The 20,906-nt window shown below is 34.6% G+C and overlaps 1 pseudogene across 1 annotated transcript; it reads left to right on the top strand.

The window, feature by feature from the left end:
• Positions 1-5,750: 5,750 nt before the first annotated feature.
• LOC149247658 (3-oxo-Delta(4,5)-steroid 5-beta-reductase-like) lies at positions 5,751-9,660 on the top strand (annotated as a pseudogene). Its single transcript, XR_016266634.1, has 5 exons — positions 5,751-6,035; positions 6,266-6,342; positions 6,577-6,732; positions 7,098-7,167; positions 8,157-9,660. The product of XR_016266634.1 is annotated as a 3-oxo-Delta(4,5)-steroid 5-beta-reductase-like (transcript).
• Positions 9,661-20,906: the final 11,246 nt, after the last annotated feature.

Here is a 20,906-nt window from a genome sequence, read left to right as displayed (position 1 = left end):
GAGAAGTTGATTCCTAAATAAAAGAAGGTAAAAATATATCTTTGATGAATGTTTCTTTACAAGCAGCTCTCGCAAGATGATGGGCATCCCATCATGACCAGTTTCATGATTGGGGTAATATTAAAATTTCTCTAATACATATATTATCACCTTTGGTAAGATTCCTATTTATGATGGATGTACCAGTCCATAAAAGTATATATAAAATTGTTGTTCCACCTGGATAGATGATGGTGTAACAATTCTCATGTGGACGCATCACTGTATTCATACATTAGGTATTATTCCATGTGAATGGTATCTAAAAGAGGAAATCAAAAGACAAACAATAAAATGGAGTATAATGATTGAGCAGTTTGGTAAAGATTTTTCATTTTATGTCACTGATGAGAAGATATTTGAAGCCCTCAAAGCTATAAAAAGAGTGTTATTCTCATTCAAAAATGCTCTGGAAGAATGCATTCAATATGAATATTTTGCACATCAACATGATTCGAGGTTTCATGATGTTGTAGCTTGTGGGAAGATTAATAGAGAACGTAATGATGATTTAGAATAATTGAGGCATATTTCATTTAAGGAATCCAAATGGGAGAGATGGATAAAATAAGATCCTATTACAGATGCACCTCATTTGAAATTAGTTAAATTGAAGAAGATAAATATTGGGACTGAAGAGAAACCCAAGCTCATCTCCATTGGTGATTATTGGGATGAGAAAGCTACCAATGAGGTTTTTTATCTGCTTAAAGAGTATGACGATTTATTTCCTCCTTTAGTCTCTGAACTAAATGGCATTAGAGGAGATATTTGGGAGATGAAGATATCTCTGAAACCATATGTAATACTAGTCGAGCATCAACCTTACATTTTAAATCCAAGGGTCAAAGAGAAAGCGAAGAGGCATATATACAACAAGTTGATTTTTGGAGTTGTATTCCCAATTGATGAGTATGAGTGAATAATTCCCATTGTTATCCAAGATAAGAAAGATTCCCAAGAGATTAGGGTGTGTGTCGATTATAGAAGTCTCAACAATTCTTGTCTACATGATCCGTTCCCCACTCCTTTCATTGATGAAGTTTTGGACAATGTTGTGAGAAATGAGGCTTATTCTTTTTCTGATGGATTTTATGGTTACTACTAGGTCAATATTGTAGAAGAAGACAAGAATAAAACCACATTTATCACCGAATGGGGTTCTTACGCATATAATATCATGCCATTTGGACTAACGAATGCTCTTATTTTTTTCGCATGAATTGTGATAGTTTCCTTCCGTGAATACATTCACAAGTTTCTTGAGGTCTACATGGATGATTGGATAGCTTACAATTTGCTAAAGAACCATTCTATATTACTAATAATTATGTTTGATAGATGCAGGGAACTTCAGATCTATTTAAACTTGAAGAAATTCAGTTTTTTGCCTCATTTGGAATGTTGTTGGGTCACATCATGTGCAAGGAAGGGGTATGTGAGGACCTCGCCAAAGTTGTGGTAATATTGAATATGCCACCACCAACTACTATGAAACAGTTGCAGCCGACTCTAGGACACACCGGACATTATCACAGGTTCATCCAAAACTATGCTTTAATCACGACACTGTTGGAGAAGATTTTGAAGAAATATGAGTAGTTTGTTTGGTCTTCTGAAAGTGATTCTTCATTTGACACTCTCAAAGAAAAACTCGCAACAACACCTATTTTGGTTTATCCCAACTGAAATAAAGAATTCAATGTTCATATAGATGCATATGGGATTACTTTAGGATCTATATTGGCGCAATTAGGAGAAGGCAAATTGGATCATCCTATATATTTCGCAAGTAGAAAAATATCTAATGTAGAGAAGAATTATGCAACTACAAAAAGAGAAACTCTTGCTATGGCATAATCACTCCAAAATTTTTGACACTATCTACTTGGAGGTCCATTTAATTTTTTTACAGATCATTCAAATTTGAAATACTTTGTTAATAAACCTATGCTTGAAGGAAGAATCTTTTGTTGGTTGTTGTTATTTCAGTAATTTACTTCTGAAGTCATTATCAAGTTGGGAAGATCAAATGTGGGTCCAAATCATCTATCTCGCCTTGAATCAGGAGAATCAGGGGGTTCAATTGATGACCAGCTACCTGATGCACACTTATTTCGCATTGAACCAATTCCCAATTACTTAGAGGATATTTCATTATTCCTCGCAATAGGTCAGTGCTCGGATGACTATACACCTACCCAAAAGCAGCTTATGGTTATTTGTGTTATCGACTATCAGTTAATTGCAGGACAAATATATAAAATGGGACTTGATCATATTTTGTGAAGATGTGTACTAGATCATGAGTGGGACAATGTTCTATGGGAATGTCATGCGAGTGTTTCAGCAAGCCATGTTGGAGGGAAAGTTATTTCTCAGAAGTGTTGCAAGTTGGTTTATGGTGACCAACCTTATTCATGGATGCCAAAGAATATGCCAAGCAGTGTGATGTTTTTCGACGTGTTGGTTGACCATCTCGATGGATGAGTTACCTCTGCACACAGTTCAGGCACTTGAGGCATTTGAAAAATGGGCAGTTGGTTTCATTGGAACTACCTGCTCGTCATTCCCATGCTATATATATTATTACATCAACAGACTACCTGACACATTGGGTAGAAGCAGACCCTGTTAAATATTGCACTGTTGATACAAATACACGGTTTATTTTTTTAAACCTCATCTCTAGATTTGGTTGTCCCTAAAGCCTTACCAGTGATCAAGTTTCTGATTTCATTAATGATACAATTTGGACATTGCTACAAAACTTCATGATATAGAATCACAAGAGTAGCCCCTATCACCCACAAGCAAATGGAACTATTGAATCTTTTAATATGATCATGGAGGAATGTCTTACAAAAATCTGCTATGTGAATAGGGATGACTAGGATGAACAGATTCTAGCAACACTATGGACTTATCATACTACAACGTTGTCGCCAATTTGACCCCAATTGATTCTTGCTCCTTCTATCAATTTTACCTTGTGCCTCCTCTCATATTCTCATGATCAAAAATCACTCCCTTGAATTTTCTTATTTACCCTACATTAAATTAGTTGTGATAGTAATCATTATAACTTGTAAAAATTATTGCATTAAATAAAGATATAAAATTCTAATTTTAAATTAAATTTTTGCATAAAAAATACTCTAAGTTATACTTTTCATTATAATAATCATTATTATTATTAATTAAAAATATATATTAAAATAAATTAAAAAATATATAATTAATTAACAATTATTAAATAAAAATTAAACAGAATTAAATAAAGTATTAATTTTTGTTGCGAGTTTTTCTTTGAGAGTGTCAAATGAAGAATCACTTTCAGAAGACCAAACAAACTACTCATATTTCTTCAAAATCTTCTCCAACAGTGTCGTGATTAAAGCATAGTTTTGGATGAACCTGTGATAATGTCCGGTGTGTCCTAGAGTCGGCTGCAACTGTTTCATAGTAGTTGGTGGTGGCATATTCAATATTACCACAACTTTGGCGAGGTCCTCACATACCCCTTCCTTGCACATGATGTGACCCAACAACATTCCAAATGAGGCAAAAAACTGAATTTCTTCAAGTTTAAATAGATCTGAAGTTCCCTGCATCTATCAAACATAATTATTAGTAATATAGAATGGTTCTTTAGCAAATTGTAAGCTATCCAATCATCCATGTAGACCTCAAGAAACTTGTGAATGTATTCACGGAAGGAAACTATCACAATTCATGCGAAAAAAATAAGAGCATTCGTTAGTCCAAATGGCATGATATTATATGCGTAAGAACCCCATTCGGTGATAAATGTGGTTTTATTCTTGTCTTCTTCTACAATATTGACCTAGTAGTAACCATAAAATCCATCAGAAAAAGAATAAGCCTCATTTCTCACAACATTGTCCAAAACTTCATCAATGAAAGGAGTGGGGAACGGATCATGTAGACAAGAATTGTTGAGACTTCTATAATCGACACACACCCTAATCTCTTGGGAATCTTTCTTATCTTGGATAACAATGGGAATTATTCACTCATACTCATCAATTGGGAATACAACTCCAAAAATCAACTTGTTGTATATATGCCTCTTCGCTTTCTCTTTGACCCTTGGATTTAAAATGTAAGGTTGATGCTTGACTAGTATTACATATGGTTTCAGAGATATCTTCATCTCCCAAATATCTCCTCTAATGCCATTTAGTTCAGAGACTAAAGGAGGAAATAAATCGTCATACTCTTTAAGCAGATAAAAAACCTCATTGGTAGCTTTCTCATCCCAATAATCACCAATGGAGATGAGCTTGGGTTTCTCTTCAGTCCCAATATTTATCTTCTTCAATTTAACTAATTTCAAATGAGGTGCATCTGTAATAGGATCTTATTTTATCCATCTCTCCCATTTGGATTCCTTAAATGAAATATGCCTCAATTATTCTAAATCATCATTAGGTTCTCTATTAATCTTCCCACAAGCTACAACATCATGAAACCTCGAATCATGTTGATGTGCAAAATATTCATATTGAATGCATTCTTCCAGAGCATTTCTGAATGAGAATAACACCCTTTTTATAGCTTTGAGGGCTTCAACTATCTTCTCATCAGTGCCATAAAATGAAAAATCTTTACAGAACTGCTCAGTCATTATACTCCATTTTGTTGTTTGTCTTTTTATTTCCTCCTTTAGATACGAGTCACGTGGAATAATACCTAATGTATGAATAAACTAATGCATCCACATCGCAATTGGTACACCATCATATGTCCAGGTGGAACAACAATTTTATATATGCTTTTGCAGACTAGTACATCCATCATAAATAGGAATCTTACCAAGGTGATAATATATGTATTAGAGAAATTTTAATAGTACCCCAATCATGAAACTGGTCATGATGGGATGCCCATCATCTTGCGAGAGCTGCTTGTAAAGAAACATTCATCAAAGATATATTTTTACCTTCTTTTATTTAGGAATCAACTTCTCAAATAAAATTTACAACAGATTCAGTACCATTGAAAAAAGATAATTGCATACCTCAGTACTGATCCAACAAAGACATATGATAGCTGCACAATGTTGTGAGTGAAGCTCATGATATCCTTGTTTCTAATCATCCATTGCAACTTTATACCCTACTTTTTTACTTTGAACACTTCTCCAATTGATGGATTCGGTAACTGTGGGGTTAATTGTAGATTTTTCTGTAGATTCAACAACTCATGTGATATACTAAAACACAAGACAAGAATCTACTCTATTTTTTACAACAAAAACCAATACTGATCGATGAAAAAAACAATCAAAAAGAGGAAGAATATCAATTACACATAACATAATATTTCTCTGGGGAAAGAAACTGCTAAAACCCTTGACTATCTATATTGCATTAACCAGAATATATGAGTAGAAAATACAATGCTTGTTACGCCGTAAGGCGTTTCCCTTTGAAATGAATTGCCCCAGGGGCTGCTGTGTCCTATTGTTGACCGTAGATTTGTGGTGTTAGACGATTGAATGAAGTGTGATCGTTGATCTGGAACACTGAAAGGTTAATGAGGAAGCGGGACGGACACACCGCCAGCGAGCCATTGAAACGACACACCGCCAGCGAGCCATTGGTTTCAGCGGCTCGTTTCGCAGCTGATATGGGCTTGTTATAATCATGGTGCAGCAAACAGAGACCCGAAAAAGATACCGCAATGTATACTTAACGCAGACCGGCTACCTTGCCCTGTGCAAACCTACCGGTGCATGATCTACACCAAAATGCCCAAAGATCTACCATCCCTGCTGCTTCACCCATATAAATCTCACGATAGCTCGATTTTTATGTCTGTGCTGCCGCGCCCTTTGCTCAAGTGAATGAATTTGTTGCAGGATTCCAATCCGAGTCTCTGCTCAGCTGTGTTCATTTCTTCACTGCAACGCTAATTCCATTTGGAACTCGCAGCTCATCCTCAGTCAGGTCATTTGGCTCCTTTCTTGGGTAAGAGATGTGAGAAATCCGTGGAAACTCCAATCATTGCCTCATTCTTGAAATTGCTTACCTACAATCCATTAGTACGGCATTACAGCACTGCGCTGATAGCCTATAAGTTGGTAGTATGTGATTAGTGGGGAAGATTAAATGAAGTCATGGATTATGGAATTTTTTGTGCTAATTTTGCATGTATACATTTCTGAAATTGAAATTGATAGTGATGTTTCTTGTCACAGTTTGGTGTGTGGATTAGTGTGCATTTTATCACAATGAGCTGATATTCTTGGTGGACAGGTTCCCTTGGCACTCGCGGGTAACTGTTTTAGTTTATAATTGCACATTTATTTTATGTCGATTTAATGGTCCTTTAAAGTCTGATAAATTTGGGGTTAATGGTTCTTTGGGGTTTTAGTATTCTTTCTTCACTATAATATAGTTATTTTTAGGGAAATTAATGAAAAGCAGCATTGCAGTAATCTTTCTTCTCGTTTTGCCTCTGTGGATTGCTCTTCGTACTTTTATTATTAAATTATTATATAGATTGCAGATATGTTTTCGCTTCTCAGACAAAGTTCAACAAGCAAATGCCATTTTCTTTCTCCCTGGTCTGCTGCTGATCGGTGAAGGGTTTCGAGACGGGTAGGACTAAAATAAAATATCTCTCACACAGCCGAAAAAATATTCACTAATGATTCATTCAACGGTGAGGTGAAATTTTCTCAGATTTCAAAATTCTAGTGTTCTCTTTAATGGTTTAAAAAGCTGAGACAAATTTGTTGCCGATGTCTTGTCCAAGCTCGGCACCGATGCTCCGCAGGATGCTCTGCACATCGAGATGACTGTGGATGGCTGTTCATATGATGCGGGTTCACTACTTTTCCCCGGAGAGGGTTTACTGCCCTCAACAATTACAGTTCTATGTATTTTTTAAATTTGGTGTTTCCGAAAAAATATTCACTAATGATTCATTCAACGGTGAGGTGAAATTTTCTCAGATTTCAAAATTCTAGTGTTCTCTTTAATGGTTTAAAAAGCTGAGACAAATTTGTTGCCGATGTCTTGTCCAAGCTCGGCACCGATGCTCCACAGGATGCTCTGCACATCGAGATGACTGTGGATGGCTGTTCATATGATGCGGGTTCACTACTTTTCCCCAGAGAGGGTTTACTGCCCTCAACAATTACAGTTCTATGTATTTTTTAAATTTGGTGTTTTTATAAATTTAAGATGTATATTGTCCAATTCTTCCGGAATTGATGGTCTCTTGTATTATTTAAAAAAACTTTTCAGATAAAATTTTCTTAAATAATTTAATATTAAATTCAAACATTCAGCATCGTCTAGGGCTAAAAAACTGAACTTTTGTTTCCTGTAATTCTTACGATTCTTAGTTTAGGGTTATTACACCGTTACAGCTAAAGACTGCTCTCTTTTTTCTCCTGTAATTATTTAGGATTTTAGGGTTAGGTTACTGCACTGAGAGAGCCATTTCTGTACATGGTGGGGCTGGGTTTAGGGTCCATTGAATATCGACATTAGCACAGACTCCTGTAAGGCAAGCTTAATATCCATGCCAGGTTGCATATGTTGAGTTCACACAAATTGAGGTGGTGAATAAGGTCAGGGTGAAGGATTCATCAACACTCGCTGTGTTTATGGGTGAGTGGATTTGAAAGTAGATTGCATTGAATACTGACATTAACACATCCATCTAAACCTGAGCACGAATTGAGCTGCTCTACTGGGTGAGGATAAATGATTTATCGAACATTTATTGAGGTGCTGGTCTGGGCTAAGTTAATGAATTGATCAAACACTTTCTTTTAATATATAGGTGCATTCAAGGTACAGTGCACTGAATATGAACATTAACACAGATCCATTTAAACCTGGTCTGATATGTATAGCTGGGTTGTGAAGCTAGGCAGCATATCTCGACAACATAGAAATGGTCATGTATTAAATCTGAACATGCATACTTGGCTTCATAATCTCGATGTGTTTCTCAAAGCCGTGTTTGGATGCGTTAAATGATAAGCATTTTGCTGCATTTGGAATTGTTGCTCTTGCTTCATTATATTGCATTGTGGATTGCTATTTTGGTAACTCGTAACTCTTTCAATGCAGAGAGAATTCCAAACCAATCTTGAAAGCTCCAGAGATAAATCTGGGAGGCAGCAGGGAGTGGCATTGGTCATAGGGGTAACAGGAATTGTAGGAAATTGCTTGGCAGAAATATTGCCATTATCTGACACTCCTGGTGGACCTTGGAAAGTTTATGGAGTTGCTAGGAGGCCTAAGCCAGATTGGTCTCCAGATAGTCCAGTGGAATATGTTCAATGTGATGTTTTAGATAGAGAGCAAACTTTAGAAAAGGTGAAGGATGTCACTCATCTCTTTTGGGTTGTTTGGGTTAGCAGAGAGACAGAGGAGCAGAACTGTGAGGACAATGGAAGAATGTTGAGTAATGTGTTAGATGCCCTCCTGCCGAATGCAGAGAATTTACAGCACATATGACTTCAGACTGGAGGGAAACACTACATTGGTCCATTTGATGCAGTGGCCATGAATTGTAAATATCAGCCTCACGAGGCACCTTTTCACGAAGAGCTACCTAGGCTACCTGTGCCCAATTTCTACTACACTCTCGAGGATATTGTATTTGAGGCTGCAAAGAAGAAAGAAGGATTAACTTGGTCCATTCACCGTCCGACACACATATTTGGCTTCTCTCCGTGGAGCTTGATGAATGTTTTAGGCACACTCTGTGTTTACGCTGCCATTTGCAAACATGAGGGGTTTCCTTTCAAGTACCCAGGGAACATAATTTCGTGGGAACAGTTTATGAATGCATCTGATGCAGAATTAATTACAGAACAAGAAATTTGGGCTGCCACAGATCCTTATGCCAAGAACCAGGCCTTTAATTATGCTAATGGAGACGTGTATAAATGGAAACACCTCTGGGGAATACTCGCAGAGAAATTTGATCTGGACCCCTTACCATATGAGGGTGAAGGCTTCAGTTTGGCTGAGGCGATGAAAGACAAAAATCTGGTTTGGGATGCCATTGTCAATGAAAATAAGCTCCGCCCAACAAAGATCAAAGAAGTTGGAAACTGGTGGTTTGCAGATTTAATACTAAATCCACCTTGGGGAGCTGTACTTAGCATGAATAAGAGTAAAGATATGGTTTCTTTGGGTTTCGAAACACAGAAACTTCCATGGGGCAATGGATTGACAAAATCAGGTCATCTAATATTGTTCCCTAGGTTTGATCGATCCCATTGTCTTGAATTAAAACCAAGCGGAGGGCTTACTTCACCGTTCATTCAGAACTTGCTTTTGTGATTCAACTTTCAAATTGTGCAGTGGAGGATTCAGGATAGTTATGCTATATTTTGAAAGTTCTAGTTGGAGGTGTTGATAATAACAGAGCATATTTCCAGAGGAACATAGTTTTGTCAAGTCGAAGTATAGTTTGTGAGACTGGTTTGAAAATTGTTTGATATTTGGCGTGTTGTAACTTTGAAATGGAATTCCAGAAAGAGCTGAATCTCCAGTCTATTATTTCATCCAATTTTTCAAGCCATTTAGTTCTGTTACTAAAATCGAGCATTGGTAATGGCCATCTTACAGGATCGTTGATGTGTATCGTCTTAATCTTTATCAAATTGTGTTGCAAATTCAAGTTGATTCTATTATTTCATCCAATTTTTCAAGCCATTTAGTTCTGGTACTAATATCGAGCATTGAAAATGGCCATCTTACAGGATCGTTGATGTGTATCGTCGTAATCTTTATCAAATTGTGTAGGCTGTCAACATTGAGCGTCTAGAGCAATTAGTGCAAATTCAAGTTGAGGTATCATGGTTATCTGCCAAATACTCTTTGTTCTTTGTGTACGGTGGAGGATATGGAGTATTTCTTGAAACCACTAATATTCACTCTAAATATGTTACTTTGATTTCATATTTCCAGATTCCTGTTTTGATATATTTCCTGATTACTTTATTATCAATGAACGAACATATGCAGTCACTAGAATATAGGCTTATACAATATAATTAAACTATTTCATCACCATAAATTATAAATTTAAAATGCACACTTAAACTTGCAAATAGATTTGGACAAACTGGAAAGTAATATAATCCATATCAAAAGAACATTAATTCAGCATAATCACAAGTTATGAACACTTCATTTTTAGGAAGTATCCCTGTTGCACCAGCTCTCATTGCAATAGAGGCCAACCCCTAAGCTAAAACTATGAATCCACAAGGGTGATTTACCTATGGTTAACTTTAACTCTCTTCACATAGTTCAATTTCTCTGCTCACAAACAATTTTTCATCTACAACAGCCCCAATCCATAGTACTTTTTCATGTTAGCTTGTAATCCAAGGAATGGGGTCAGTTTTACTAATCAACAATCCATTAGGCTAATCCACTTTCATTCTGGGCTCCAACATAGCATGGCCAAGAATTTTCACTGTTGGAATTCCAAATATTTTGAGTTGTAGAAAACTTTCAGAATGATAACAATCATCATTACAAATAGTCTTCATTACATTTATAAATATTACACTATAACTAACATACCAAGTGCCCAAGGGTTTCTCAAAACTCTGAATCTATTTATGCATTTCAAGCAACAAGAGATAGCGGTCTCACCAAGAATTGTATCATTGAATTCTGGTGAAAAAAGAAAAAAACATAAAACTATTAAAGTTCACCTTTATATTAATATTCAATGTTTCGATTACAAATTATGTTTGTTCATCTTATAGTTATTCATTATATACACATTTACATCATTGGTTGAGGGATTGGAATTGACATATTACAATTGCAATGCCTCCAACCTCTTAATTAGGGCACTGTTATACAATACCATTCAAAGCCATGTCAGAATCTTCTCTAATGGTTAGTTTTGCAACCATGGTTAGTTTTGGCTGCAAACTAACTTATTTACTAGTTTTGTTTTAAAATAACTAAATGGCAAGTCTATCATTTTGGTCTTCTTAATATATTGCAACTTTTGTTTTGAATATTATTATCTTCGATGAGGAAAAAAACAACATTGTGTTAGAAGTACTCCTTGACTGTGAATAGAATGTTTGTATTTACTTCCTATTTTAGAATACCAAGTAGGTGTTTTATGTTTTTTTTTTTGTAATTTTTTATGATATTTGTAGATGAAAGCTAATTGATTATTTGAAATTTCATTTAGATTAACATTTAGCTTCTTTGTAATTTTTATGGTGTTTGTAAATCAGATCGAATTGATTATGTCAAACTAAATTCTGATCAAACACTAAGTATAGTTTCTTTGAATTCATTACTTGGACCCCCACTATTGAATGATCACATCTAGCAATATCTTGATAATATCTACAAAATCCTGTAGACCACGCTCATTGAAGCCCATTATTGGTCTTTGTGTATTCTACTCAGTTATTCAATCTAGGCCAAAAGTATTGGAGTGCAAGATTGAATTATCATAGTTGGAAAAATGATAGGTCGTGTTAATACTATACACATTAAATTGGATGTTATCATATTGATGTGGAGTTATGAACTTTAAAATTAACTAAATACTATACACATTAAATTGCATGTTATCATATTGATGTGGAGTTATGAACTTTTAAATTAACTAACTTTTAAATTCGATTTTTTAAAAATAATTATGGAGTATGTCTTGCCATTATGTTAGACAAACATCATAATGATTTCCAAGATGTTATTTATCATATTGAGCCCAAGAAAACAAGTAATGAGAACTTTTGACATAGGGTAAGGGTGGGTTTTTGTTTTAGCTTCAACCACCTTTTTGAAGTGTAGTAAGAGTGGTTTTCTTTTTTGCTTCAACTACCTTGTTTAAGTGTACAAATTTTGAAAATCTAGTTAATTTGAAACTTTTACATCATTTCAATAAGGCCGCGTGTTTATCACATAGAAATAGAATTCTTAGTATTAAATATTCAAAGACATTTTTGCAAACATCTTAAATCTGTGCACCAATAATCTAGGTATGTTCAAGTAGATAAAACACTAAAATACTTATACAACCTTTACGGCATGATCTAATTAAGCATATATGAAAACTACATTTATTAATAGCCAATATATAACAACACATTCAAATCCTAAGTTTCATTTAAGGCATACCAAATCACTCAACATTTCATCTTCACTATCCCAATAAATTATTGTATCAAACCAATCATGAAATTAAGAAAACATTGGTACAACCCTTTATCACAATATGAATATAAAGTACAACATCCTATCTTTTCCAATGTTGGCATATCAAGTTCTTCCTCTTTATCTCAATCGAGGACTTCTCCAAAGCATCCTAGACTCTAGTAAGAGAATCCACCTTCACTACAAACCTCAACCAACAAGAACGTTTAGCAAGACATCTCCTTAAATGAGGAGCTTATAGCCCACTTGCTTCACCAACATGGATCATATACATAATTAAATTCAAATCCATGTTTATTTGTCTCATTTAGAGGTCCATGCTCTTCTAATCATTGCAAGGCATGTTCCAACATTTCAATGCTAAGTGCAAACTTCTATGTGCCATGGTCTTCTACAAGCATGCACGATTGAAATGTCATCCAATTACACAGTCATGTCTAGTGTAACTTGTGTATGAAAGTGTATGTCTTGATGAGTGCTTAACAATGGCCAACCCACTATGTGAGGTGTCAATCATCAAAACTATTTGTGCATAACCCTATCAAGAATTCAAATCAGATTGTCAATTTCTTCATCTATCCCTCTCTTTTAAATATAGAGCACATCCAACCACTCATAATTATGAGGCATATGGTTGAGATAAGTGATGAAGTTGTTGGTTCTAATTGTCCAAAAAAATGGCTTCTAATTGTATATCCAAAAGCAATGTTCAATCCAATCAACAAACTCCCTTTTAGTTTGGGTTGAGGATTATTTAATAGAGTATATTCTATGTCTAATACATTCTCGACACTTCCATTCTAGTGATTTTGATGAAAGAACAATTATTTATATTTTGTAATCAACTAGTGAGAATGTGAAGAGATCTCTCTCCTTCATCTTATCACTTACTCTACAGTTTTCTTCTTTTATATCCTCTTATCAATAATGGCTTGCACAAATGTTCTCTTTTCTTAGACATCCTAAATGGCTATCCAATTTGATAGTGTATGCAACTAACCAGGGTGTGGCATCAAGGTGAATAGTATGAGCTAAAGCTACTCTTAAAACTTAGTCCAACATTGTCACGCCCACCATTAGTTTTATGTTTGAAGCTTTATCATGTATAAACTATTTCCAATCCTCCCTCTTTCACATAGATAAGATAAACAAATAAATACACAATCAAGTATTGAGGGAGTTAGAAAACATTTAACATATGTTCAATTGCATCCAACATGACAACAAAAGAAATTAAAACCTAAATTGTTTTCTTAATTTTTATTTTCCTTGATAATTAACAAGGAATTGAGAATATATAATTGCTTATAAAGAAACTTAAGAAATGAATTTTATCTGCCCATTGTTGTCCTCATACAATGTATTGCCCACATTTACTAGAATATTCCCTTATTTCCAAGTTGATTTTATCCAAATAGATAGGACAACATTCCATTGTCAATGGTGTATAAATGAATTGAATTTTATGCAAAGGGAGATAATTTTTAAATAATGACACAATCAAACAAGAAAGCTGTTTTTTTTAAGTTGTATTGTTTGTCAATATTTCTTCTTTATAAGTTGGTTGTAGAATAAGGTCGCTACAGAGAACATTGAGGAGGGAAATATGGCTTACAAGTGATAATGCTTACTATTAAATCCACATGGTTTCAATTCCTAACACAACAAATTCCAATTTCAAGTTGAATGAATCCACATGAAATATAAGTGCAAAAGAGTGGATTTCATCCATCAATTGAATAATTATCTATGATGAAAATTTCCCACATCTTTCCCATAAGGCCCAATGACTTTGGAACAGACAAATTGCTATATATGATTAATCCAACACTTTAAAAATTGGATTGGAATGAAAACTAGGGAAACACCTTTTTCATTATAACCTCTAATCATAGGATTCATAATGAATTAGACAGTGGGTGTCTTTTCATTGTTGATGTTTATCAATTTCCAATGGAGATTGAAATTCTAAGTGAAACAATCAAAACTATCACTAGGGTATGAGTTCTCGCCATTAAAATAACCACAAGAAACAATTGACTATGAATAAGAGTAATATATCAAGAAAATATAAATGATTCTCACCTCATATAAAAATCAATTACATAATGGACACAACGATTTTAACTTGGAAACCCAAATGAGAAAATCAACTTTGAATGGTTGCTGAGTTTTTCATTTATACAATCTTTAGTTACAACACAAACCATGCCTTTATGGGCATATTCCCTTCCTTGGCTCTATTTTTCCCTCAATGGAAACTACTTCTAAAATCATGTTCTCACAAGGTGTGGCGTTGTTTCTTTTATGAGCTCCCTTTTTCATACTATTCGACTCAAACTTGTTATTCTAAGCTCTCCTTTAGATACATGATGATATTGCCTCACAACACTCCTTAGATGCCTCAACAATGGTATACAACTTCTTTTTAACATAGATGATGCATGCACTACCAATTAGTCCACTATGTTTTCATTACAGATGATCATGGTACTCCAGTTTAGATTATTTACTTCAATTGATATGCTCTCATGTATGGGTTTCATACTTAGACATGGTATTATAAATTATAAGCTTGTTATGAATATAGTAAACATTAAGTGTCATATAATAATATTTCAAAACATTAACAATATTTTTATTTGCCTTGTTGTATCATGGGGGACATAATTTTCCTTTAGATATGTAACATATCCAACCCCAAGGGTCATGTTATGGAGGTAGAGTATCAATTTTTATATTTTTCTTTTCTTTTTGGACCATCTCCAATCTTTTTCTTTTAGATCACCCTCCTCTTCTACTCATCAAGAGCTTTCCAATGATATAACTTTTTCATTTTCAACTATGGGCATAATGTTATTGCCATCAGAAGAATTACCACTCTACGCCATGTCAACATCCATATAGCTAACACATGGCAATCATGTGCCTATGTGCCATTCCATACTACACCATGTCATATGGACACATTGTTGACATGTGGTGGTGCTATGCCCACATGTCTCCACCACATTGCGCCACCTCCATAGGAGAGGCATGTCAATTGACAGACCACATTTGGATCCAATTTTTTCATAAAAGTTCCAGATGTTCAGTGATCCATATACATTCTAATTGTTATGATCCTTACACCTTAGAGATGATAAGAAACCAATAATTACGCCGTAAGGCGTTTCCCTTTGAAATGAATGGCCCCAGCCGCCGTCGTGTCCTATTGTTGACCGTGGATTTGTAGTGTTAGACGATTGAATGAAGTGTGATCGTTGATCCAACACTGATCCAAAACTGAATGGTTAATGAGGAAGTGGGATGGACGCACCGCTAGCGAGCCATTCGTTTCGCAGCTGACATGTGCTTGGCTCGAACTGCCAACAAGGGCTCTGACTGTACTTTTTGCTCGTAGAAGCGAGATATTCTATAAGATGTGTACTTCGTGCTCGTAGAAGTGAGGTATCTGCTTAACGCTGTTTGTTTTCCAAGTTTGTTTATCGAAATGTTTCAATAGATACACATGAATCTAATTTGGTATCTATTTATCAATAGATACATGTGAATCTAATTTGGGATGTATTTATCAAGAGATCAAAAATAGGGTTTATAGATGTATTTTTTTAAAATTTTATTTATATTGGATTTTTTTTTTGCAATGAGAATTTTTGTATTAAAAAAAAAATTGCTACTGGAACACGCTGCTAAAGCAGTAATACGAATGAGGTTACAATTTTTGTATTAAAAAAATTGCTATTAGAACATGTTGTTAAAAATTCTTCAATAAATGTAAAAGGGAGAGGACAAAAAAACCATACTTTTCTTGACAAAAAGAGAGCAGGGGATTCAAGACTAGATCTACTGAAAATTAAATACATTGTTTTTTGAGTACATGAATAGATTCTTACAAATTGCTTGCACAAGGTAATATAAAAATAAAACATCTCTAGAATTTAAGTGAAACCATCTTTTTACTAGATCTGTAGGAAGATCAAGACACCAGATTTTGGAGATTTCTTACTTTGATATATTCTATATTTTATTAATGGTTAATAACATTGATTAATTTTTAGAACATTTGAAAAAAAAAAAGATTACATATTTTTCTTCTTTACTTCTTACTTCTTTTCTAAAAGACTGTTTTTGTCCTTTCCTTTGGTGAAACCTCTTCCTCAATAGGTGAATTGATTATCTCTGATTGCACTAGATCTGGAACTGCCTGATCAAAATGGGATATTGAATTAATCATTCAACCTTGACTTCTGCTTCTATAGAGTGCAGAATTCCAAATCTATTTCTAGAGGGAGAATGGAACTGCATGATCGAAATGGGGTATTGAATTAATCATTCAACCTTGACCTCTGCTTCTGTAGAGTGAAAATTTCCAAATTTATTACTGGAGGGAGAATGTTGGTGAGACTCAAATCTATTAGAATGAGGCCTTTTGTGTTTCCTTGGAATTTGTTTGAATGTTCATTGCTATTTATTAATTTGAGAAGATGACGATGAAATAGAAAGAAGTTGAGATATTATAGTATTTGGACAAATTTTTGTAAAACACATACTTATCGCAAAAATTACATTTGAAAGGAACTTGCTCATAATCTAGAACCTGAAGATGACTTGGACCCTCCAAGTCAGCTAAATTACCTTTGGGAGTTTTGCAAAATACATTTCAACACAAATTTTGGCATGCTAGAAGTTGTATTCCTTGGTCTGTAAACTAGTAATATAGCAGGTCAAATTACTTTTGGGAGTTTTGAAAAATACATTTCTAACACAAATTTTAGCCAATATAGCGGGCCAATTTGTCGATAGATTTAAAAATACCAAAAAAAAAGGGGAAGATATGAAAGGGGGAAGATATGACAATTTGATCCCAGCAGGCGTAGAAAATTTCTATGTTAGGATTAAAATTAAAATTCAAATAGATGAGAAACATTTTCCTGGAGTCTATGAAGGAAGGCTCAGATCTGAAGATCAGATCTCTGTCCTCACATTCAACAATAAAAGCATGATATCACAATAAAATCATGATATCTGTTTCCATAGTACAGAGTACCAATGAGTTCATGATCTACCTGATTGTTAGAAATTTGTTCTAAATAGAAGTATAATTAGGGCAAAGGCGGATAACCTTACCCATCAACCCTTTTTTCCTTGAGAATTTTAACATTCTCGTTGACCACAGAAGAAAATTCCAAATTAAGAGAAGGAATTGTGCCGGCTCCTTTTACAAAGCTACTTAGGTGAATCACTGAACCATGGGGCAGTCAAAGACCACCCAGCAAAGAACTCTTTAAATCAACAACTCTGATTTGCAGGCGAATTCTTAAAACTCGGCCATCAACCAGTAAGGACACAGCAAAAAACACAAATCAACAAAAATGAAACTCGCAAACATAATAAATCCTCAGTCATGGAAAAGGAGTCCTGGAATGAGCGGAAGGCGGCAGCTGAGCTAGCAAATGGAAATTGCAAATTCCTGCAGCAGCTGAGGGTGATGGCTAGGATTACCCTAGCCGCTCCGTCGGGCTCTTTTTCTCATTTTTTGGTATAGGTGCTTATCAGATCCTCCCCAGGGTAACATGGATGTATTCTAATGGATTTTAATGATGTAGTTGGAACTGTAATTAATTTTTTTCTGTGCAATAAGTAAAATGAGAAAAGTAGGCGTCTTCATATGGCCACCTTGTTGAAGCGAGCGCAAGTAGAACAATCCTTTAACGAGACTCGTTGATTATCCTACCGGGCTATTCATTTTTCCCCTTTAATCACATCAACAACCTTTCTCCATAAACTTGTCAGCTTTAAGAGATTTCTGAGCAGAATTTCGCCCTTTTTTAATAATTTAAATTTAAAAGAATGACAGTTATAGATGAAAATGAAAACAATTGCAGCCTGCTGCTCATAGAATCTTTTTATTGAAAAATTGTTATGCCCAACTTACTCATACCTATTCCTATAGACTTGGCGTGTATATTGCCTAAAATACTTGTTTAACCAAAAAGCTACCACAACATAACTAGCACAAAATATTACAGAGAATTTGGCCCTCGAGGGGCTTCTTCATTCGTGCCAACGTAAGAGTCTGCACCACACGCTTGACTAATCTCATATTCACATCGAACGAGTCCATTTATTGGCCTCGAACACGACAAACTCTGCAGATGGCTTGTAGGGGTGCTGAATCTCTGAAGTCGCTCCTTCGCACATGTTGGACCGAAATGAGAAGAGGTCTGAAGATTTTCCGTAATTCGGTGACCAGAGTATACAAGAAACCTAATTTGTCTCCACCCGCTTATATTTCCTCTTGTGAGCATGCATACAAGCTCCAAAAACATGCTCCCATTCATTAGCTGCCAACATTTGGATGGCATATTCAATTGCACACTGATCCCTAAAATAGCTTTCTGCCGTTGCTTTGTATTTCCAATCTCCCTGCCATCTGGTCCATTTGCAGGATGCATTTGCCAATTCGCATTGAGCATTATAAACATCACATTCACACAGGACACACACACTGCTAGATGTACCATCACTTACTTTAATGGGAATACCTTTTTATTTTTATGAAAGGCTACCTATTTATTGTGCTTGAACTATTTGACACCTTTGTTGACCTATTCATATTGGTAATTCCACTAAGTTCACAACTCTGGACGATAAGGAGGGGTGGTTTCCTTATACTTCGTTGACACCAGTTAAATTTCGTTTTGTCTATATGCTATCCAGAATTTATCTGCAACATGTTTTCAGAACTTTATTTACCATGCTTGTTGTACCATTGATTTGCAAATGGGAACAAATGTACCAATCACTTTGAAAATAAATATACTTATCACTTGTAATTGTTTTGTGCACTCCATGCAAATGCACACTATCCTTGACCGAAGAAAATGAGTCATTACCTGTATGTTTTAAGATCGTTCCGATATAAAATTTTCGAAGATTTCCAACAAACATTTGTCTCCTATTTAAATGGGTGGTTGAAATTATTTTATGCAACACTTCCCTTTAATTACAAAAAACAAAAATTTAAACTAAGATATTTTCTGGTCCGAGTCTAAGCTATTCTTACAATTTAATTTTTATTTGACATCAGTTGGATTTCCTTTTCTTTTCTTCATTGATTTAGCTTTGTCTTTTTGTTGTAAGCTTCAGATTTCAGTGTCTTTATTAGCTGGTGCAACTGTTCGATTCTTGCAAGTTGTCCATGCATGTCCTCTATTTCTTCAAAAATTGGCTTGTATGTAAACGACTACCACATGTCACCTTCCATAGCTTGCTCTTCATCAATTTGTTCCAAAATAAATCATAAAAATATTTTGTCTCTTAAGGACACTATTGCATGGAAATTTCATTAACATTTTTATTTTCTACAACATCCATGTTGCCTTCAACATTCATTGTTGCAACTTCTATGAAAACATCATTAACACATGGTGTTTCAAGCCATGTTTCAAGAAGTTTTAGTGTGAGAGATTCTCAATGAATACATCAACCTCTTTTTCAATGAAGATAAGTTATTGTAGCATATGCTGCTAATCAATGCCAACGGCATGTCCGTGTTTATTTCAAAATGATTTAATGTATCTAACATCATCTACAATATAATCTGAAAGATAACCCATCAATCATAACAAACCATAGTAGCTAGATTCTTTTAATGTTTTAAAAAAAACCATTGGATGCAACTTTGCGAGAGAAAAATGGCATTGCCACAGTAATCTAAATCATAGCAGAGATCTTCATTCATATATATATATATATATATATAATGAGTATGTACTATAGAGATTTATTTATCTCAATGATAACTTGAGATTCTTCCAGTTATGACAAAAGAGTAAAATATTTAAAATAGAGCATGGACTATAGAAAGTAATATAAATCATAGCAGAGAACTTCATTCATATATATATATATATATATATAACGAGTATGTATTATAAAGATTTATTTATCTCAATGATAACTTGAGATTCTTCCAGTTATGACAAAAGAGTAAAATATTTAAAATAGAACATGGACTATAGAAATTTATCTGAATGATAACTTGAGATTCTTGAGATTCTTATCCCACGCTGCATACGATTTTAGTGTATGTAAATGAAAAATTAATAGATCAATTTAATCTTAATTTTGATGGATTTGATTACCTATTCTTCCCCACTCTATGCCTTACGGCGTTTCCTTTGCAACATAAAATGCAAATGCTAATTAAACTTGCCTACTTAACTTACCTCGCCCATCATCACATTACATAAAACATATTTAATAACTCCTCACTTATAAAACGCTCCACTCACTCAAGTTCATTAAATGAATCCATGTTACTTAAAAAGAGAGTTAAAGCTATACCCCACTAAACACTAAACTCCATACTCCTTTTTTACGTGAATGAATGACATAGGAAGCTAACAGGTAGCAACATAGGTTATTTATAAAGATGATTTTTTCAAAACCGGTTGGGCCTGACACCCAATGTTATTCTGACGTTCGATTCAAAACAGTTTAATGGCTAGGATGGATTCAGATATTATTATTTTTTTATTCGGCCCCCGAGTCTTATACCCTCTCGCCCTTTAAACAAACCAGAGATATTAAATATGTTCAAGAAGGATTTCAAACAAAGTTTAATACATATATTATTTTATTTTTTTAATTATGTAT

Source organism: Pinus tabuliformis, chromosome 7 (genome assembly GCF_031772625.1).
Source record: "Pinus tabuliformis cultivar Carrire ecotype Pingquan chromosome 7, CPIR1, whole genome shotgun sequence".
NCBI classification, from domain to species: Eukaryota; Viridiplantae; Streptophyta; class Pinopsida; order Pinales; family Pinaceae; genus Pinus; species Pinus tabuliformis.
Note: the sequence above shows the minus strand (reverse complement) of the source record. Positions and strands in the feature narration are given on the sequence as shown.